The following is a 23,514-nucleotide window of genomic DNA, read 5'->3' as shown; positions in this document are numbered from 1 at the left end:
TATGTTGAGCAATGCATCTCACCTACCCACCCAGATTTTAGTCTGTGTGTTGTGGACTTCACTAAGTGTGTCTCCTGAAGCATACATACATCAATTGCATGTCTCTTAACATATGTAGCCACAAGTCGAGCTTTCCTACTATCATTAAGCCCTCGTACATTCCAAGTCAAACATCTGATCCCAGCTACTTCCTCACCTCTCGGCCCCATCCACAGTCAGCCAGTCTTGCACGCAAAGGCCAATCCCCACCTGCCATAAAGTTCGCAAGGAAACAAATAGAACATTCATACATAAATGAAGGGACAATACCCCACTAACATGTGAGAAACCCCCCACCCACTCGGGCCCCCCAATCGGACCCAACTAATTACCCACCCATCTTGGCCCCAAAACCCTCCTCGAAAACAAGAACAGTGAATAATAGGACTCATCCCAGGGGCTATGACCGGCCTAGTATCTCTCCACCCAGATGGCATCGGGAGAGAGGGCCCATGGGCCAATCACCAGTCACTTAGCAGCCGGGACCAGGCAAGGAGCAGCCGGCGCGCCCCAGCAGTTCCAACAATGGGTGTCAGGTCGATCGGAGCATATTAGTCATTGTCACTTAGGGCAACGCCGTCGAAGCCGCGGCCACGGCGCTCTGCGGTCTCCCGCTCCCTCGGCAGCCGTCGAGCAAACTTGGTCGCTTGTTTCAAGTCCGTGAAATAGTGCATCTTACCCTCATGTCGCACCCTCAGCTTGGCAGGATATAACAGGGCAAAGCTCACACCCGCCTGAGATAGCAGTCGCTTAACCGGCAGAAAGGCACGTCTCTGGGACTGCACACCAAGTGTATAGTCTGAGAAGAAATTTATTTCGGAGTTCTTATAAAGTAACGGACGTCTCTCCCTTGCCAGACGGAGTACAGTGTCACGATCACGGTAGTTTAATAGACGTGCAATAATTGGACGTGGGGGAGTCCCCGGAGGGGGTCGGGGTCCCAAAGATCTGTGAGCTCTCTCAACCACCAGCATCCGAGAGAGCTCACCGGCGAACAACTCAGACAACATCTGTTCAATAAAGTCTTCCATTCGCCCCATATCGGTCGCCTCCGGCAGTCCCACAATTCGAATGTTATTGCGGCGTGATCTTGATTCCAAGTCCTCGTTCTTGTTACGTATGACCTCAAGGATTCGGTCCATACGTGCGATCTGTTCCCTGTCACCCCGGTGTGCATCCTCTATCTCAGATGTACGTGACTCCAAGGCCTCAAGCCTGGTGTCGTGATCGTCTACGCGCGCCCTAATGTGGTCAAGCCGTTCGGTGACATGATCCAGTTTGGTGTCAATGCCCGCCAGGCTGGCCTTAAGTTCCAAAAACATGGACTTCACCGATACCTCAGGGCTATCCTCTCCGTTCGGCTCCTCACAGGGCTGGGAGCTAGCAGCAGCGTTCTTTTTTTTCCCCCCTTCGAAGGTAAGTTTGGCCTGACGTTGATCAGCCTTACCCATAGTTCCACCCTGCTTCAACACCTCCGACCAGGTCCAGGTAAGTAGAGCCAAGCAAAGGGAGGCCCAGACCCCAGCAACCTCTCCAGTTAACGCAGAGCTCACCGCGGGCTCCTGCTTCAGCAGCTGGGCTCGTCAAGTAACGGGATCTCAGAACATCGGCTTATCCTCACAGGCCCAATCAGCCCGCACTGCTCATCCGGGTAGTCGCCACTCGTACACCCTCCTTGGGCCACCGCAGTCACAGCCTTCACCGCCCTCTGCCGGGCCTCACTTCGTATCCCTGAGTTAGCGGCCCGAGGGGCCCGCCCGAATGATCAGTCCGTTTTCCCAGATACCAAGTAAATTAAGCTACGAACCTCGAGGGCCCACTCAAGGCTTTGTCTCAACGGCTTGTCTCCTTACGGGCCTCCTCCTCGCCCGTTTAAGCCGCCGGGCCCAGAGATAGCTTCAGGGCCCGTCAGAGCCTCTTCCGCTTTAGCGCCACCAGGGCCAAGCTTATTGCAGGGCCGCGACGCGACCACGTCGCCGAATGGCCCCCAGGCGCAGTCTCGCGCCCGATCACATACCTCCGGGAGCAGTCGCGGGCCTCAAGTCCACCCACACGCTATGCACCTTGCGTAGCTCCACGCACGGCCACACTCCTCAGAAGCCGCCGCGGGCCTCCACGCTGGTCCGCTCGCACCACGTACTATCCGCGCGAGCGCGGCCGTCAGCAGGCCCGCCCGCGTTCATTCACCGCTGCTCCGACCGCTCCGCTGCTCCTGAGCCGCCGAAGGCAGCCCAGGGGCTTCTATGAGCAGAGCGCGCCAGGCTCACGCCCGCCAGCACCGTCGGATATGATAATAGTCGGATAAACGGCCCCGGGCCAGGCAGAGCCTCACAAAGTGACGCCATCTTGCCCGGCGGTCAGGCCACGCCGAAATCAAGCCAAAGTTGCTACGTAGATATCACACTGACTTATGCGGGTGTCTTTGGCATAGATATAGAAAAAGAAATGCATGAAAGCAGATGAGCTGTGGCATACCATGAACTTGCTGAAGAAGAGCAAGCACAGGAAAAAGTCCTAGGTGCCCGCAAAAAAACGGGTTGGAAGCTGAAAAAAACAAGCATTTGCAATACAATAGGTCTCACATTTACTTGAGTTGGAGCTATTGGCATTGTAAATGCATAACTGGACTTTTTTGCCACATTAATTGGTCAACCCCTCTGCATATTTTGGTCCTTTCTGCCACATAATTCCAGTGGCCCCATATATAACTAAAGGGCTAGCAGGCCTACTGGAATATTTTTTTTTAACATGGCCCTTAAAACACAAACTACTCCCAGGTGCAAAACATATTTACTTGGCAGTTGGTACAGGCGACATTGCCAGCAGGGCAATGAATAAATAATTGTTCTCAAAGCATGCATGCTTACTGGATCACTGTCCCTTTACTGCAGTCTGGGGAGTCGAACAAAATGCCCATGACTTTTCACACACTTGAGGAGAGCCACCTCACATGATATTAATGATCCTCAGTCAGCCTTGAACTGAAATATTGGTTTTAAAATATTGACCATTGTACAGCATAATAAACTGTAAGCTCTTCTCGAGGTTAGTTTTATAATACACACACACAGCTCAAGCTTCACAGACTCAAACATGTGTAGTTCATCTAGTCAGGTTGTTACTTTGTATTTGCAGCTTGTATCACCTTATATAAATAAAACTAAAAGTCCCAAAATGCAAAGCTAAAACATAAACTAAATGAGCGAATCGCATGAACTAGGGAGCTGGGAAACTCTACAAATACTTCTCCAAGGGCTGGTTTCCAGCTTGTATAATGTTATAAAAATAAAACTAGAAGTCCCAGAATGAATATGTGTGCTGCAAAGAACGTGTATTAAGCAAATTAGAATGCATATAATGTAAAAATGTCAAAATAACTCTGGTAATTAACGTTCTTTTTGGAGCAAGAATGTACTTTTGTCTAATGGAAGTTTGGACTCATTATAAGGTAGCGCAGAGAGTTAATGTTCTTTCTGAAGAGAGAATGTACTTTTGTCTAGTGGAAGCTTGGACTCATTTTAAGGTAGCGCAGAGGGTTAATGTGCCTGCTGCAGTGAATGTGTGCTAGGCAACTCACAAAGTGCATATAATGTAAAAATGTCAAAATAACTCTGGCGATTTATGCTCTTTCTGGAGAGAGAACATACTTTTGTCTAGTGGATGCTTGCAGTCATCATATGGTAGCGCACACTGATTGAGTTCGCTCTCTGAGCACTGTGAGTGCCATGCAGCTACGAAGCGCAGACAAAAGAAAAAAGTAGTTCACCTACACTGAAGTATATTGGTAATCATGCAATTATCCCTGTAAAAGGGTCAGTATCCAAGGCGGTAACCAAACTGGCCCAAGGCGGGACAAACATAAAGCATTTATCAATTATATCAATTGATTTTTGGAAGGCAAGCCCACAAATGAATTAAAGTGACGGGCATGAGGTGGACGTGGTTAAAAGCCCACAATACTTACAACAGGTCAAAGCGCTTGTGCGCTTGGCCTAGAAAGAGGGAACAGGCCTGCTTGACATCAATAAAGAGCCAGCAAAAACAGAGGACCAGGGACTGAACTCTTCAGAGCACCTTTCACCAAAACCCCAAACAAGTCAAAAGAAGGACTCAGGAAAGGACAACATTGGGGTGAATGCAATTCAATTGAAATGACCGCCAGCCATTCCTTCTGCGTGCAGCCCTGGATTTTGATACTCAACGGCCTAAAAAGATTCCTTTGGCCAGCACATGAGGAAAACTAGACTTGTCCAAGGGAAACTCACTCAACAGATTATTGAACAGCAATATCAGTTAGTAAACAACATGACACTCCAGGTACAAACCACCTATCTACAGATAGGCAGTGATTCTAACCGCGGCGGGCGCACCGCGGTCACAAGACCGCGGCGGCCATTCTGGCTTTCCCGCTGTGCTGGCGGGCGACCGCCAAAAGGCCGCCCGCCAGCACAGCGGGAAAGACCCAGCAACGGTGAAGCCGGCTCCGAATGGAGCCGGCGGAGTTGCTGGAGTGCGACGGGTGCAGTAGCACCCGTCGCGAATTTCAGTGTCTGCTAGGCAGACACTGAAATTCTTTTTGGGGCCCTCTTACGGGGGCCCCTGCAGTGCCCATGCCATTGGCATGGGCACTGCAGGGGCCCCCAGGGGCCCGCGGCACCCCCTACCGCCATCCTGTTCCTGGCGGGAGACCCGCCAGGAACAGGATGGCGGTAGGGGGTGTCAGAATCCCCATGGCGGCGGAGCGCGCTCCGCCGCCATGGAGGATTCTCAAGGGCAGCGGAAAGTCGGCGGTACACCGCCGACTTTCCGTTTCTGGTTGGTGGTGCGTTCTGGTGCGTTCTGGTTTTTACCGCCAGGGTTAGAATGACCACCGTAGTCTTTTAACAATAACTTTGCCCGCACTGACTGAGGGCAAACCAACATGCCCAATTACTGCTGGGGTTGGTGTTTATTGTGGCAAGGAGGGAGTATTCTGACTCTGCAGACTACAGAGGCGACACCCACTCTGGCAGAAAATATAATTAGCTTATTTAAGTGTATGAACGTTTACAAGATCAAGGAATGTGCAACTGATTCAGTTTTTTATCACTTTTGGATATTTTGCCTCCAATCATCACCCACACATATTAATGTGAGAACTAATTGCATAGCAAGCATAAGCCCAAAGCAGGCAGGAGTTAACACAACATGACGAAAATATTGCTAACTCCTTCACTAAAAGTACATATGTAAGGGTCATTAGGGTGGGAGGCCAGAGTTATTGGGGTATGCACATGGGACGGCAGGCTTCTCGCTTTTACTCAGCACACCTGGTAGTCCAGATTGACAGTTAGATAAGCTGTCCATAAGCTAAGGCATAGAGAAAGAGCAAGTGGATACTGCAGGTTGGAGCAGCTGATACAGGAGCGGGGTAGGTAAGGTGGAATAAGTTGCAATTGAGTAGGTTTTTTTGCTAGAAAGGTGAAAGAAGTGAAGATGGCATAGGACCAGGAAGGAATGATGGGGACAGTACTGAGAAAGCTTTGGGAGTTGATTTGGGTGGAGGGGCGTGCTCGTCCTCAGAAAAGGTGGATGTAATAGATGTGGTGGGTGTATGCTCGCTGCGTTGCTGAGGGGGTATATCTGGTGGGAGAGCAATGTGGGCAGTGGTATGGCAGGGGTGATACAGGGAGCATCAGCACTGATAGGGTCACTGAGAAGGAGAAGGTAGGTTCTAAGGGAGAGTAGGCTAGGAGCCTGGCCCCGGGCTAGGTCAACGCAGTTTGGGAAGGAAGTGAGCATCAGAGTGTAGGAGGTTGGCCCTCTATGTAGTGGGCAAAGCTAGGCACACTGTGCAGGGGTACAGGGAACCACATGTTGGTTTACAGAGGTAAAAACTAGACCATCTAATGCTCTAATTATTATGGTAGCTTGGTCGAGCAGTTAAGCTAATCTTCGAGAAGTGCTAAGCATTTGTTGTACACAAAGTATCAATAAATGAGACTACACACTCAAAAGAATACCTTGAGACCAACTTATCAAAATACTTCAGATTTGTAAGACCAAGACCATCAAAACCGAGAAAGTACTTTTTGAATTTTTGAAGTTTTAATAAAAATAGTCTTATTGTGTGTAATTATCAATGGAGAAAACACTTTGAAAATGCATATAAAATCAGGCAATGTGATTACCAATGTCTCCCTTTGCATGTATGTGGAGGTCATTGTTGGGCACTATGGACCAGCTGGAAAAGTTTGGGCAACTCCCGGTTTCGGCAGGAGCAGCTGTAGAAAGTCATTGGAGCTGGTGCCAGGACACTGCGGAGGACCACCTGGAAAAGCACTGCACAGGTGGACTTAAAGGTAAGTCCGATGTGTCCCCTTGGAGTGTCGAGGTCGCAAGAGGTGGGGGACCCTCAGAGCATAGCTGGATCTTTGGTACAGGGCACAGGGCGGCCGGGTGAAGAGCGAATTTGTGAGCCAAGAGCTGTGCACAAACGTGCTCTTGGAAGCAGGAGGTGGGTTTCTTTGAGGGTCACTGGCAGATCAGCAGGGGCACTCTGGTGGGGGTCCTGGTGGTTTCTCAAGTCCCTCAACTGGGGCTTTCTCCTGGTCCTTTTTCAGTCCCGAAGGTACTGTCCTTGTTAGTGTCCAATGTGAGCTGACCCGTACCTAGGGCTATTGCAGTCTGGCCACTGAATGTGGCACACTTACAGGGTTTGTCCTCACAGTCTGTCAGGTGGAGTTTAGTCCAGCTATGGTGTCTGGTTCCTTGGTCAGCAGCCAGTCAGTGAAGTGGCCTTCACTGGATCTTTGGTTCCTTGTTGCAGTAGAGTGATACCTTCACTCTGATGGGAGATCTTTGGTGTTTTTTGAAGAGTAGAGGTCCTCTGGGGGTTGTAGAGTCCATTCAGTGTCCAAGCAAACCCTCAGCTGCAATTGTCAAGTCATGGGTGCAGCAGGCAGGGTTTGGCACCTTTTCTTTGTGCAGCAGGACTTCAGTTTTTGAGCCTTGGGTCTTTGTTGCTGGTCATCGTTTATCCTTGGAATCTGCTTTCTTGGTCTAGGGATGCCCAATCACTCCTGTATTTGGTGGACGTTTAGGGGAGTACCTAGTAGTTACCAATGGGATCCAAACCAAGCTGCATCCAGAAACCAGGAAAACGTGGAGGGGTACTGTAACAAGGTGCCAATTTCCCCACACAGAGCAGAGGGGTGCAGCAAATCAAAATAGTCTTAGCTTCTCTGGGAATCAAGCACAAAGGGAGATAAAAGGGCAAGAGACAGCAAAATGGAGCATGGGGGAAGCAATGTGAAGGATGGGTGCCAGAATCATAGAGTCCAGAGGTTTGGAGGAAGCAACACTAAAGCGTGGGAAGCAACGTAGAGCTTGAGGCACACATAACATGAGGCTAATGTGCCCATGCTCCAGGGGAGGGACAAACACAAGATTATATTGATATTGAGTTTTTATAAAGCAAGCGAATGTCGGAGGCATCTTGGCACTGAGTCTGCTACCTAAGAAAGAGAATACAGGCAAGAGGAACAGAAATTACCAGCAGGAACAGCATTTATTTGTACACATTGAATAGAAAAACAGCCAGATTTTAAGAAGTTTTCTAAATCCAAGATGATCAGACTGAGTTTTAAGCTGGAAGGGCAAGTTATTCCACAGCTGAGAAGTGATGTGGATAAAGCTCCTCCCCAGCACCTTCTTCTGAGTTTAGGGACATTGATTGTTCTGGAGTATGCTGAGTGCTAGGCTTTTCTGGGAATATACCAGGAAAGATTATTTTTAAGTAAAGTAAGCTGGGCCTTTGCTGTGCAGGGTTTTGTGTGCTACACATAAGGCTTTAAAGATCACTCTATCCTCACAGGGAGCCAATGCTGCTCATTCGATGCATCAGAAACTGACTTGAACTCGGGATTTCAATTTGCAGCATTTTGTAATCCCTTAAATTTCACTAAGGAACGTTGGTGAATGGCTAGGTAAAAGGCATTGCAATAGTCCAGCCTAGACAGGACTAAAGCAGTCAAAACTGATTTCTGCAATTTGTATGGGATGAAAGGTAAAACTTTCTTTAAGGTGTGCAGCATAAAATAGCAGGAAGAAGTGACTTTGTTAATATATGCCTTGAAAGAAAGACTTGAGCCAAAAATTATTCCCAAATTCCCGACCAAGGAAACTGGGGAAGGAAGTGTGCCAAGCAACTGAGGCCATCAAGACTGGTCTCTAAATATTGTGTATTTGCCAAGCAGGAGAACCTCAGTTTTGTTTCTATTAAGTGTTCCAGCATAATCATGTGGTTCACAGTGTCAAAGGCAGCTGATACATGCAACAGGATCATCGATGCCTTCCCACCTGTGTCCAGGATATTTCTCAGTTCGCCTGTAGAGCTGATTCTGTACTATGATAAGTTCTAAACCCAAATTGTGTTGAGTCTAAGATGTCATTCTCCTCTAGATAATTAGAGGGTGAGCTGTTCTTATGTTTCTCTAGAATCTTTGAAGGAAGGGGTAGACACGAAATGGGCAGATAGTTCTTTACTTCTTTAGGATCTAACAAAGACTTTTCCAGAAAAGAAAGGATCGAGGCTTTAATCAACTCACTAGGAAACACCCCTGAGTCAATGATTATATTCAATGGCAAGGGAGGAGCAACTGTTGCTGCTATGCCATGAACAATTTTTGGAGGACAGGGATCCGATGGTGCTCCGGACTTTATTTATGCTAAAAGCGCCATTACTATTTCCTCTGTGAGAGTATGACATTTTCAGAAAGAATGATCTTGAGGGGTTACCAACGTGTTATCTGACACCCAAGATGGAGTCCTGCTGCTGGAGTTTAGTTTAACCTATATATCCTTCTCTTTATTTTAAACAAATCCCACTAGCTTATTGCAAACAGAATTGACAAGGGGGAACTCTGGGGCTAGGTGATAAGGAAGAGAGGACCTGGATTGTTTGGAACAGTTCTGTAGTAGAATTCTTTTCAGCATATAACTTATCCAAGAAATATTTCGCTTTCTCAATGATAATCTGTTTTTTTTTAAAATTCATGAATAAGTGGTTTATATCTAGCCTTTTCTTCCTCAGATAATCTCTATTTCATATTTTATCCTGTCTTCTGCATCTCTGTTCCAGCTCCTTGAGCTGAAGAGAAAACCAGGGCGCTAATGGCCTATTTTTATGATTTTTAAAGGTTTGGGGAGGGGCTAATTTTGTAGTTGCTGTGATCATCCAATAAGAGAATTTGCTTACAGTTAATTTGGGTTCTTTCATGGTTTCAGGTTGTGACCTCCCTTAAAGATCAACCAGGTTTGTTTTTTCAATTTTATCTCAGGCTTGGATCTTTATTCTTTGTACAATTCTAACAGGAATTGAAGGAACAGATTTTAAACTACAATTATGGCCTGACCAAAAAATAGGTAAAATATCACTAACGTCTATGTCTGGGTTGTTAGAGAAGATACCATCCAGTGTATGTCCAGCTGTTCAATCCAAAACCTTTTAAAATATCAATAAGTTGCTCTGAATACTTGTAATTACCCATTTCAAGATGACAATTAAAATCACCTAAAAAGGTAAAATTGGAATATTGTATTAAAGATTGTAAAATGTCTCCAAGACCACCTAATTTGAAATTTGACTTTGGGAACAGGTGGTCTGTAAATCGAAGACCATTGAAACTATTATTAACCGTTAGTTTACAACTGAAAAGCATCCTAGTCATAGCATAGCCTGGTAGTAATGCAGTTGTTAAATCTGGGTCCAAAGTTTCATCAGCCCACGTTTCAGTTAGAAACACCACATCAGGGGAATGGGTGTCTAGATGAGTAAACATTCAAATTTGTGCTTAATAAGAGAACAAGTGTTCAACAGCGTGCATTTTAATCTGGTGCAGGCACCTAAAGAATGGGTGGTAACCAAACAGTCAGTTTTATCTAATTGTAGAGTATGTTCCACTTGACAAACCAGATTGCTCTCACTGCGCAGAACACTGTCATGGGCAGAACTTAAGCTGACAATTTTACAGAACAAAGGCTTACCCATATTCAGCTGTAGCCAGGGTCGGACTGGGAACACAAAGCATCCCTGGCAATTTTGTGAGAGCAGCCCCCTGGGAGGAGGGGGTGGAATTAGGGGAGCACAAGTGTGAAACACTGCTGTTTTTGTTACTGGAGGCCGATATTGGAGCACTGTTGCAAACCTGGCCCCTAATAACTAAACCGGTGCCCCTCAGCTGCAGAACTGGCTCCCAGCCTCCCGGGGAAACTCCTGATCCCCTCTATGGCTAGCCCAGCTCTGGCTGTAGCAACTGTTACCTGTAATACTTTTGGAGTGCAAATTGGTCAGGGGTCCTAACACTAGGTGCTCTCTTGGCGTGGATGGGAGCAGACGGGCTTGCCACTGGCTTGCCGGAGGCATGTCCGCTGGCTCATTAAATAAGGAGCTCGGAAGAGGACTAGACCACAGTCCCTGCTCACGGCAAAATGGCATTGTTACCACGCAGACTCGTCTCTCCACATGGCCAAGGAAATGCGGGAGAGCCCTTAAGATCTGTAGTGTCACCTAGCATGCCCCTGGTAAACAGGTAAAGTGGGCAGTGCAAAACCACAACTATTAAAATAAATAAACAATACTGTGCAAATTCGCCAATCAAAGAATTAAAATTATTTCAAAACAGTGGTAGTTTCAATCTTGCTCCCCTGTAAGCAAAGCAGTCGCGCATCCACGCCCCCCGGTTCGTTAAATAAGGAGCTTGGAAAAGGACTAGACCGCTGACCCTGCCCAAGGCAAAATGTTATTGTTACCACGCAGACCCGGCTCTGAAGAGGAAAAACCATACAAGCTAATGGATAAGAAGCAAGCAAATGCAAGTGACAATAAAGCCAACCAATGGTAAGCAATGGGTAGACTCTGAACCCAGTGCAAGCTAACAATATGTCTCTCTCAGGTATTGTCTAGTATGCAAAACTTAAATATGGGCCTACTGAGTGATGGCTAAAGAGATGCAGCATGCGCTGCTGGTGCCATAAGTACTGTAAGAGAAAGTTGCACAAAGGCATTGGAAGAGAGAAGAGTGGGAGAGAAGAGGAGGTCAGGATCCAAGCAAAGAGCCTCACACAAGAAGTGGTACAGGTACAGAAAGATCATGAGGATGCTGTGCTTGGGGGATGTAGTGATTAGGAGATATGTAAAGGAGGATAACATGGGGCAGGAGATATTGTTTGAAGGGGGAAGTGGAAAGCTTAAAAGGTGGAATGTGATTGTAGGATTTAGGGGCAAAGGTGGAGAGTTAGGAAAAGCAGTAAGGGATTTAGAGAGAGGTTACAAGAAAGTGTGATGAAGGTGCAGGTGGAAGGTCAGGGTATAGGTTAAAGTGCAGTGAGCAGGTCTGTTGTAGCCCCAATTGTCCCATGATGCTGCAGCCAGTTGTTGAGAAGGGAAGATGTGCTGGCAGAAGTCTGTAAGTGTTTCCTTCCCTTAGAGTCCAGAGGTGAAACACACAAGGTTGAAGAAAGGAGTTAGGACTGTGCGGCCCGCATGATGTCAGAAGCTCCCAGGAGGCATGGTAATTTGCTGGATGGTAGTGTGGGTGATGTGGTGAGGCCTGGTACCAGTAGGGAGGGAAGGACAATGAGAAAGCACTTATGGGCCTTGTCTATTATTGTGATGACAAGGAATTGCTGGAGAAAAGAGAATTCGAGGATGTGGAGCAAGAGGGCTGTTGGGAAAACAAGAGGGAGGAATGGACATGGAGAAGGTGGGGTGATGAGAAGAAGTAGGAGGGGGAAGAAGGAAAGGTAACCACAAATAGACAATGGATGCTTTCTAGCATGTTTGAAGAAGCAGAAGTCTAATGGACAAGAGGCAGCCATTAGGGAAGAGCTTTTTGGTGAATAAGAGGAAAGAAAGGGGTAACAGACTACGTCCTTGTACAAATAGCAGAAGGAATTCTTGGGATACAGGAAAATAGCGCTAGGAAGACATGTTAAGAGTGAGATAAGTGGGAGTGGGTTAAGAGGAGGTGATGTGAGTTGCCCTGGTGTTCTGTTGATTCATTTGGGGTGAAACAAATATAATGCAGGAATGATGCTGCTAGAAGAGATAAAAAGAACCTAAAAGATACCAAGAGGTCATTAATAATTATGTGCATCTTTTGGACCAAAAGGAATGATACAAATGATGATTCGGAGGTCACACATGAGATGCATATTTATGTGCAGTAGAGCTAACTGGATAAGACACAAAGGGGGTCATTCTGACTCCGGCCGGCCGCGGTAACCGCAGGGCCGGCGGGAGCCGCCAGAATACCGCTGCGCGGTCATAAGACCGCCGCGGGTATTCTGGGTTTCCCGCTGGGCTGGCGGGCGACCGCCAGAAGGCCGCCCGCCAGCCCAGCGGGAAACACCCTTCCACAAGGATGCCGGCTCCGAATGGAGCCGGCGGAGTGGAAGGGGTGCAACGGGGGCAATTGCACCCGTCGCGATTTTCAGTGTCTGCATGGCAGACACTGAAAATCTTGGTGGGGCCCTGTTACGGGGGCCCCTGCAGTGCCCATGCCATTGGCATGGGCACTGCAGGGGCCCCACGACACCCCATACCACCATCCTGTTCCTGGCAGCCAAAACCGCCAGGAACAGGATGGCGGAATAGGGGTCGGAATCCCCATGGCGGCGCAGCAAGCTGCGCCGCCATGGAGGATTCCCCAGGGCAGCGGAAAACCGGCGGTACACCACCGGTTTTCCGTTTCTGACCGCAGCGGTCAGAATGCCCTTGGGAGCACCGCCAGCCTGTTGGCGGTGCTCTCGCGGTCCCCGGCCCTGGCGGTCCATGACCGCCAGGGTCGGAATGACCGCCAAAGTGATAATATTTAAGGATTACAATCTTCAAGCAGATAGCGCATATCTATGTTCGTTGGGTACCAAGTATTACATAGCAGAGGTGAAGGATATACCGTTGAAGTTACTGAGGGAATGTTCTGGTTGGTAAACAGGGACAGATAGATACTAAAGTTAGGGGCATTGCAAGAGGCGTAGGAAAACGCTGCTCCAAAGGATGCTTCTAAGTGGAAGGATGGACACAACACCACTGAGTGAATGATCCAGCTCTGACGATACAGAGTGATTTTGGGGTGTGTAGGTGAGCTATGAGGCACTTGAGAAGGATGACAGGGTGATGGGCAGGAATTAGAGGGCTAAGGAAATGGTATGCATATTGTATTATTGAGGAAAGATTTTAAACTTTACATTTTTGCCAGGGAATTGTTTTGTGCGCACAACCCAGTTTCATTAAAGCAGATTTTTGCACATATGAAAGGTGTCTGACGTGACTCGCGCCGCATCTCCAGAAATAGGAAAAAAATCATAAATGCATGCAAATAGGCGACAGGACAACTTGTAACTACTGGACTGTCCTATCAGACACACTGTATGTTTGGGAAACCTCCATGTGCAAAATGAGGGATTCTGAATGATTGAAATGACCTTATTCTTAAAAAGTGTCACTATAAAGAACATAAAAAGAACCTCTGCCCATGAACAGTTCTGGTCTTGAGTTTAACTCTTGGAGCAAACCCACAGACTATTCTCCACCCATTTGGGAAACTCCTGTAGCAGTGCTGGGGCGCTGCCTTGTGGCAGTGTGAACCTATTATAGACAAACAATAAACATCTTAAGCAGCAGCCAAAAACAGGTTGTCTATGCCACGGATGTTAGCTATAGAACCTAATGTTCACCTTCATTTTTATTGTAATTGTAATAGTATTTATATAGCGCTTACTACCCCTAACGAGGCGTTGAAGCGCTTCGGTGAGTAACACGCTACTTTTATGCTTTTACACTTTTTATACTTTTTATGGCTCTCCTGGTGTTGAAATAAATGCTACCAACTCATTAACAGATATTGGGGGTCATTACGACCTCAGCGGTCTTTTCAAAAGACCGCCGAGGCCGCCGGAGACAGAATACCACCATTGCCGGCGGTATTTCTGTCTCCCTTTTATGACATTTCCGCTGGACCAGCGGAAATGTCACATCAACATTGCCGCCGGCTCGTAATAGAGCCGGCGGCAATGCTGATGTGCAGCGGGTGCGACGGGGCTATGCATGGGGGCCCCTGCACTGCCCATGCCAAGTGCATGGGCAGTGCAGGGGCCCCCAGGGGCACCCCAAGTCCCCTTACCGCCGGCCTTTCCATGGCGGTGTGTACCGCCATGGACAGGCCGGCGGTCGGGGAGTCATAATCCCCAGGGCAGCGGTGCTTACACCGCTGCCCTGGGGATTATGACCACCAGGCGGAATCCTGGCGGGAAAATGGAGGGGCCGGCGGTATGGCCGTGGCTATAGCGCCACGGTCATAATTGCTGGCGGAACCCCGCCAGCCTGTTGGCGGTGTTACCGCCGGCCGCCAGGGTGGTAATGACCCCCATTGAGTGTTAATATGTTCCACTCGTGCTCTCTGCGGACCCTAAAAGAAGAATACAAACGTCAGTTTCGTCTAGAAGAAGACATGGGCCTGTGCAGTAGAATTCCCTGCATGAAAACCCACAGCAAGACTGAAAATACAGAATCTACATCTCCAGCTGCAGCACCATCAAATTAGATTTCCCTCTCTTGTATTGAAACATGTATGAAGGTATGAGGAAGATCACTGTAGCTTTTGCAGAAAGAGGCTGCTAAAATCATCAGGGTGAACACAGTTAAGGAGGCCCCTAAAGAGGCTCTTGATAAAGGTTTACCCGGCTCACCTGCTTTGTGAGAGGTATTTCTTGTAGGGTAGTTGGGTGTAGCAACTAGCTGGCTCATACTGTCAGCCCCCTGTGCATTTGGTAGCTGGATATTTAAGCTTGTTAAGATTGATGATTCTTCTCTGGGCTGACGGGGATTTTTGCTACAGATATAAAACTACACCAAACGAAGCTGTGTAGGAGGGGTCTGAGAGGGAGGATAAATGAGAGTTGGGGGTGGCATATGAGACGGGATATATCAATACAGAAACAGAAAAGGGATGGGGTATTAGGCAATTATCATGAACATAAAAAAGGGATGTTGGTGTAAATTAGAGAAACTTGAGTTTCGCCAAAATAATGACGATATTCGGACACTGCAAACAATAATCAGTTCCATGTGGTAAGGAAGTGGGTTCATTCTTAAGACTCTGTTTTGTGGTTAAGAATCCATGGAATGATGTGTGGAGGGATTGTCTTCACTTAAATTTACAACCCAAGTCCGAATGTCGGATGATTAGGGAATTGCCGTGGATTGCAGGAGCCCTCGTCTTCACCTTTGTTTCTACGCTCTTACCTGTGAGTATCTGCTGTTCTTTCCACAGAACTGGGCGATATAGAACAAAATGTAACCCCGGAAATTCCGCACCTTAGAGTAGCTCTTGAATAAAAGGTTTACCGGACTCAGATGTTTTGTAGAGGTATTTTTTGTAGGTCGAAATGCAGGTATAAACAATGTGAATATGGATGTGAGAACTCAATGAAATACTGATTACTTATTGTGAAGCATGCATACGTTCATATGTTAACAAAGTAAGATATTGTTGCCACATCCCAACAGCTCAGACTACAGAGTGTTTATATGAACACTGATTAAGCCTGCATGCAGGGCCGGCTTTAGCCCGGTGGCACCCTATGCCATTATATTTTTGGTGCCCCCACCCATGACCTCCTCCTCGGCTTCCCGCACTATCACCAGGCTAAAGTGCTCCTCAACTCTCAATAGCCCCTCACTCACACACATTTCATTTGTTTTGAAGCCCTGGTAAAGGCTGGCTTTACTAATTCACTCAGCTAGCCACATAAAATACAGATTTGTTCTCTGCAGCAGGCAGATTAGCCCTCTGCACTATTTTATGGCGAGTCAGACCTGATACTGGACAAAACTCGATCTCTCTCGCTATCAGGAACTTTAATCACAAGAGTTATATTGACATTTTTGTGGTTGCCTGACAACTGGATGCACAAAGAACTCTGCTTCAGGTGCTTTTAGTGTGTAAGTTATTGCTAAACACAGCGCCCCCCCTGAGGTCAGCCCCCCCTTTAAGTCAGAGTCCAGTACGGCTGCACCCCCCTAAAGCTGGCCCTGCCTGAGGGGCCTTAAGTGCAGTGCCAGGCCTACGAAGCCGTGCACTGGGGTGAACCCAATATGCAATGGAAGACAGTCATTACTGGGGGACAGTGGGAATCTTACACTCCTGCACCTGCAGCGCTAATAATCGCTACAGCCCTTCTACCAACAGGGCTAAACTGGATGTTCAATGAAGAACGAGGCATAGTCAGTTGCTAAGCATGGAAATGCAAAACAGCACAACCTTTATGGAATGATACATATGTATACATTCCAAGGAAGGATACCTTTCAGAGTAGACTTGTACTACTTTAAGCAGACACACTATTCCATCATGCTGAGGGCAAGAAAGATTACTCCAAGCATCCGAACCCTAGTAGCATTCTAGCACTGAGAATGGATTTAATACCTGTTGGTACTGCCGGTAGAGCAGAAGAAAGAAATTCTCAACAGGATTGTGTATGGTAATCAATTAACAAAATTCACAATTAAGAAGAAACGACTGAATAATGTTTTCAAGTTGTACAGTGTTTATATACAGTGTTTATATTGTGACACTTTGATTATGTATTGCACTTACATCTGTGTCTTTGTGTATGCGTGCCTGTGCATTGTGTCTGCGTATGTGTGTGTGTGTGTGTGTGTAACAAATATGTGCACTATATTATGTTAACAGTGTTATCTTTGTAATATTTTTGATTTGCAAAGACTAACAAGATTTTGAAACAAATACTAACGGGTCCCCCAGCATTACCATTCAGAATGGCTCAATGTGGCACAGGTGGGTTAGCAGTGTGTTCTCGTTAATGTTACTTTACAGAGTGTTCTGTATGCACAAGGGACAATGGGACTGTAATTACCCCAAGTGTTACACTATCTAGATGTTTACTTACGTTCTAACCTGATAAAATCAACGCCCAAGGGAATGTCCTGAATAACCTTTATGACATCAAAATGAATATTATTGGCGTACCTGGATAATGTGTGGTGTTTTATAATCGGCTATGGAAGAGGTGTAGAAAAGCGAGGCTACATTCAGTAGTGAATAAGATCACATATTAGTCAAAATTACATCCAAACACAAATCATCATTGCGTGGTTACAGATTGAAGCAATATCTATTTTTAACGTTCATTAACAACTGAGTGATACTAATTTTTAGAGTAACAATATAAACTGAAAGAAGTTAAAAACAATGGGATATGTGCTGTATGCGTTGGAGCCGCCAGAAAGCAGTGCCATGCTGCGTTGGTTTGGTTTACTGACAGCCAAATGACTCCCTCTGCATGGCTTGCTGCGGGTGGCCTAGCCAGTCACACAGCTAAACCTGTGAACACGAGTTACTGTTTGTCTGCATTGTAAGCCTTCCTGGGTTGTGTAAAAGTAGGTGCAGAGAGGGGAAGTGGACAAGAGGACTGATGGTCTGTGTATGTACTTTAGTTTTGGGCTGCTACCAGAGGAAGGGAGCGAAAGTCCTCATTGTCCCGCAGTAAACCAAGGGACAACTGTCAACTGTCCATCTCCCCGCATGTGTCCCCCCCTTCCACTCAGGCCCATAATTGCAATTAACAACAATGAGTGTCCTGGGCAGAGAGGAAGTAACACCTTCTGGTCTTTCATACTGTTTCCGAGATGATAATGATATTAGTGGATTATTTATTTTAGGAAAACATTTCTTTTTGTTTTTCAGCTATTGTTCTATACATTTTCCACTGTTTGGCATTTGACTTTTCCCTGATGCACAGTATCTTTTTAACCACTTTAACTACAAAATATGAATAACATTAAATGTTGATATGTTACATCACAACGTAGAGCACTAAAGTTTAGGATGCACGACTAAAGCCCTTACTCACAGTGATGCTTAATGGAGTGATTGGTGACTTGCATAAGAGCTGTGGCTCCTCAATGGGGAAAAACACAATATCTCCTCTCAAGACCTAGACATAGCAGTTAAGGGTCTTTTCCTTCCCATGGTGTTATCTTGCATGATGCCAACTGCTGTTTTCAATGGGGCGTGACTATTGCTGGACACAGGTCTCTGTTCCAGTCCCACACCTTGTACCCAAACCTCTCCTCCTACCACAGGCCATACCGTCTGGAGAATCCCACATGTGTAGTAAGAGATGGATCGGACAAGTGCTGGAGGAGGGAAGGGGCAACTAACATTACTGCCTGTGTCCTAGCACACGTTATGTTTAGGAATCACCAGTGATGTTAGTGCTGACCAGAGCTGGGCAGACACTTTGTGGGAAAGGTATGGTGCTCAGGTGAGCGAGGTGTCTTGCCATGACTTCAAACATGGCTGCTGATATTTCCTTTACTTCCTACCAATGGCCTCTACTCTATTAGATCCTCGCTGACTGTGAGAAAAGTGGACTGTTCTAGAGGACCTTTGAGAATGAGCTATGCTTTGCATGTGACACAGTCTCTTTGTCCCTTTATTTCCTTACACACCTCTACTGCTGCCAAGCAATGGGATGTGTACCAACTGAGATGAAAACTAAACCATTTGGTTGAGCTCTCTGGTCTCCCTCATGAATGATCTAAAACTTTAATCTTCAACCCAACAAAGCTGACACACTGACGGAAAGGTGTTTACTGAGACTCAGTGGATGGACAGAATACCTGTCTGTTCTGCAATAGGAACCACAGAGCCGATTGACAAGTTAGCCATGGATCACTGTAATCGAAGCAATGCCCAACAGATATCAGGCTTTCACAAATTCCACCAACGATCACAACAATGGATATTTGCTACGTGCAGCTTCTTCTTTGTATCCTGTTTAAGATATGTGTCAAGTGCAAAATCCCATTTCGCTGGTGCATAAGCCTGACACATACAGAATGTTGTCTGCAAAAGATTTGAATCAGATGTCAGATGTGATGACAGAAAATAAGTCTATAAATTGCTCCAAATGATTTCTTGACACTGTTAGGGGTTGTTGTTTCACAGTATTATTAGTCACTTAAACTAGTTAGGTTGGTATCGCGTCTCTTTGATGACACTCGTTGTGTTGGTTTCTTCTCAGGATGTAAGCTGGTGTGACCTCCTTAGAAAGGTATGTGTCATCCACTGGTATCTGTGCCTGTCTATCGTGCATTACAAGTGGTTTTAGTTATGTACACAGCTGCACTGTGCTCTCTGTGATGTACAAGAGCCAACCATCTCCTCCTTTAGGTTTGTTTATGTACGGGAAAATGGGTTTGGAGAACGGCCAAAGAAAGGTGTTTCTCTACCACATAGTTAAATTTCAGCCTGTGTCATGTATCAGGAAGGAAAGCTGATCCAGTAAGAAGAGTTCCAAGGTTGGCATAGAGTGTCCTTAAATATCCCCAACTCAAGCTCTGAAGACAATGAGAGGTTTTTGTGTCTCTGAACCTCGGTTTACTCTGACTTTATTTGACAGTATTTAAGAAAAGTGGCCACATCCGTGCATTCCATTCGCTCTGTACTTGTCCCATCAATTGACGATTGTATTGCAAGGAAGCTCCACTAAGGCAAAAACACACACATGTGCTGTAAAAGGGATCCGAGACATATGTATTACCTTGTTACTCGGGTCATGTACATTTAGTTCAATTTTGTATTAACTTTATATATATACATATATATATATATATATGATTACAAAAACCGAAGAAGTTGATCATACATATTAAAAGTAGATACAAAATATGACCAGTGTAAGCCCCATAAGAGAACCTCGCCGAAACTAAAAATCAAACAAGAATTGTCAACTATTAATGAAATGATACATACTGCATCTACTAAGCATGGACGTCAATTCACCAAAATGCCAGGGGTAGCGGAAGTGACATCATGCACCCTTTGACCTCCACTTTCACTCATACACACACACATACCCACCCATTCACACTTACACACTCACTATCACATAAACACACTCTCTCCTGCCATCGCACACAACATACATTTAAAAGCATTTTTACTTATCTTAGCTGCCATGGAAGGGCATATTCACAGCTAATTGTACTCCATTTTATTACCCTAATAGTGAATAATAATACATTATTATTCACTATTAGGCTAATAAAAGTTGACAGAAAACCAACAGAGTGGAGCCCCAACTGACGTCCATAAGGACGAGCTGCCACTGTGTTCCTGGCATAAAAATTGCTAACTGTGAAGCCAGGGGTCACAAAGGCAGTGCCAGGGGTCGCAAAGGGCAAGCCACTAGTCATAGCGGCGACCCCTGGCAACCCATAAATGACGTCCTTCTACAACATAACATTAACAGGTAATGTGTGATAAACTGAGAGCCACCTGAGGCATACCAGGAAGGTCCAGCGGTAAGGTGGGCTTATTGAGTCACACAATGACAAACTCTGGGCCAAACGTACAAAACGGTTTGGTGGTTGCAATGCCCGCAAATGCCAAAATCACAGATTGTGTGTCAGCAAAGCATCAAGTCGCAATGTACAAGGGGCACTTTGGGAGCCTTAAATGCTTTAAAACGTGCGCAGTCCATTTTGTAATTCGTGGCAAACTGGAAGGTGAACGAGGAGTCAAAAGGGTGTCCCCACCTACCCCTGAATTGCAGTGCCGTGTTTCAGGGGGTTACGACCTCAATAGTCACCATTAATTAGATACATAGGTGCGGCCCGTCCTTTAGGGCGGAGGCACCACGCCCCCCCACCTTTTGCCCCTCATGAAGAGTGTCTGTCAGGCTGAACAAAGGTCAGCCTGAAAGACACTCTCATTTTCAGCTCAGACAGCCAGGAGTGAGACATACACAATTTGCGCAGACTCCTGGCTGCCTGAGCTGAACTCTGCTGGGCTGAGGAGGTCACAGCTCCTATGGGCGTGACCTCCTCGGCTCAGCAAAGGTGCCTCGAGGCCCTCCCCTGGGTGACGAAGAAAGCGTCACCCATTGACACTCGCCCTGGGCGCTTCAGGTTTAAGCCTGTCAATCAGTGACACTTCGTCACAGAGTGGGGTGGGGTCAGCAGTCTCACCGACCCCATCCCACTCTGTGACAAGGCTGGGACTGCTGCCTTCCCTCATTGGCTGACCTAAAGTCAGCCAATGAGGGAAGGCGGCAGTCGTAACCCTCCTGGGACCTCAAAGCTGAAGGTAAGTGTGTGTGTGTGATTTTTTAAAATGAATGTTTGGTGCGTGCGTGCATGTTTTAATGCTACAAGTGTTGTTAATGGATGTGCGTGAAAGAATGAGTGTGTGTGAACTTTTAAAATGAATGTTTGGTGCGTGCATGTATGTTTGAATGTTATGAGTGTTGTTAATGGATGTGCGTGCGTGCATGCGTGTCTGTGTGTGAAAGAATGAGTGTGTGTGTGTGTGTGCTTCCCGCCCACCCCCCCCTCCTAAAGCTGCTGGCCGCCACTGCAGATACAGACTCCCAAAAATATGTGTGTGTGTGTGTGTGTGTGTGTGTGTGGGGGGGGGGGGGTTATCCATTTCCAAAGTTTGAATCTGGGCAGTCAACACTGGGGGGAGCTGTGCAAGGGATCGCTGCGTGCTCCCAAACGCCATTCAAATAATTAATACTTTATTTTTTTTATGCAGCCCCTGTCCATAACGGGACAGCAACTGAATTATAAAAAAAAAGTCAATATCAATGTAAGGACGGAGGTTTGGTGTCCCTTGCTGTGTTCTCGTCTCTTTCAATAGGACTGCCCTATGGGCACCTGTTCGCTGTTGTCCCTTTTTGTTTTTAGGTTGAGCGTGCAAACACTCTGACGTGTTGTTATCTATCTGTGGGCTTTCAACCACGCCACCGCACACTGATCACTATCACCCGTTTATGGGCTTGCCTTTCAAAAATCCTTTGTTATCATTGGCCAAAGCGTTACTCCTTGGGTGGTTTTGTTACCGCCATGGACACTGACCCTGTAACATTGATAATTGCACATTTGCCGATACATTTGACTGCGAGCAAACTTTTTTCCTTTTCTGTCTCTCCTTCTCGCTCATGCTGATGGTGGCTGTGGCGCTTTGAATTGACTTGCTCACGTTAATTGTTTTACTTTTAATTTTCAATTCATGTGGCAAGAAAAGTCCAGTTAGGACTTTATAATGCTAATAGCTCTAACTCGAGCACATGCGAGACCCATTGCATTGCAAATGCTTGTTCTGTCTTAGTGTCCTTTTTTTGTCTGTTCTCATGTTTACGTCTGTATAAACCTTACACTATGAGTCGGCACCTCGAATCCCATGCCAATTGGAGCACTTCGCAATCTAGTCAGGATTATGAGGTGTTAGATAAATGTTACACTCACTTCAAATGGGCAGGTACTGCCCGATACTGAGTACCTGCACATCTTTAATTTGAGAACAAAAGTGCCTGCAGTTCTCAGCACTCCTGCAATACATTTAATAGTAGAGTAGCGGCACTTCTCCAGAACAAACAGGTACTCGAAATAGTGAGTACCTGCATCTCTATATTTCCATTTAAAGCACTGGGCACTCCCCAGATTACCACCCAGGGTTCACCAAGACAAACTGGAAGCGAAAAGCCTACTGAATAAAGAGATATCAGCGGCAAATACAGAAAGATGAAAACAATTTCAGCCAGAGTCCCCGTTTTTACTGATCATCTTCTGGTAAATTATGGATTTTACATCACTGAAGGAAAATCACATAAGAAAATCATTTGTTAGGGTCGATCTGCTGATCTAGTGATATCCGGAAATAATCTTAAAGGAGCCACCCAGGGTAGAGACAAACAGAATCCTCTTTGGCCCCCACTGCATCCCTCACAATCAACATTAGGTAATAGTCATTTGAGTGTGTTTGATCCCAGTTAGAGTTTTAGGCTCCACTATGACATCATTCACCGAATAGCCCCTCTAAGTGCACTTTCCACATGTGTTGCTGTACTCTTCACTTCACAGGGTCATTCCATGCAGGGCCAATGCACAAGAAGACTAGAATGTCCTTCTGTAGAGTCATATAACTGTGAATCCTCTGGAAGATGTGCCAGACAGGGTAGCAGTGACATTAATATCCATCGTGTGATTCAGAAGGCCTTTGTACAGAGCTCCACCACCTAAGACTTCCTCCAAGCAATCTCAGCAGCAAATGGGAGCACATGGAGGTTAATTAACCTTAGATTTTATTTTCACCTCTTACTATTGAAATTCCAGATTCAATCGCAAACTTGGATTTTGTTAATAGTACATGCCTCATTTTTACTTTAATTGCCGAATTGTGAAACAGAATGCTTAAACTCCAAGGACCTTTCCTATTCCATGCCACCCTTCTGAATGCCAGATTGACACCTGACATCTGATACTGAGTGAATGGATATACTAATATCGAATGTTCTAGACAATGAATCACCTAAATGCCGGACATCACGGAGATCGAGAATGGGCAGGAGACAAGATGTGTGTTCATACATGGACAGTAGCAGCCCTTGATGCGTAATGCC

At 46.3% G+C, this 23,514-nt stretch overlaps 1 protein-coding gene and 1 long non-coding RNA gene across 2 annotated transcripts in view; one reads left to right on the top strand and one right to left on the bottom strand.

Annotated features, from left to right (window-relative positions):
• ELAPOR1 (endosome-lysosome associated apoptosis and autophagy regulator 1) overlaps positions 1-23,514 on the bottom strand; it is a 344,279-nt gene that overhangs the window by 126,091 nt on the left and 194,674 nt on the right. The window lies entirely within an intron of this gene.
• Positions 1-23,514, top strand: part of LOC138300041 (uncharacterized) — a 195,289-nt gene that overhangs the window by 170,912 nt on the left and 863 nt on the right. The window lies entirely within an intron of this gene.

Source organism: Pleurodeles waltl, chromosome 6 (assembly GCF_031143425.1).
Source record: "Pleurodeles waltl isolate 20211129_DDA chromosome 6, aPleWal1.hap1.20221129, whole genome shotgun sequence".
NCBI classification, from domain to species: Eukaryota; Metazoa; Chordata; class Amphibia; order Caudata; family Salamandridae; genus Pleurodeles; species Pleurodeles waltl.
Note: the sequence above shows the minus strand (reverse complement) of the source record. Positions and strands in the feature narration are given on the sequence as shown.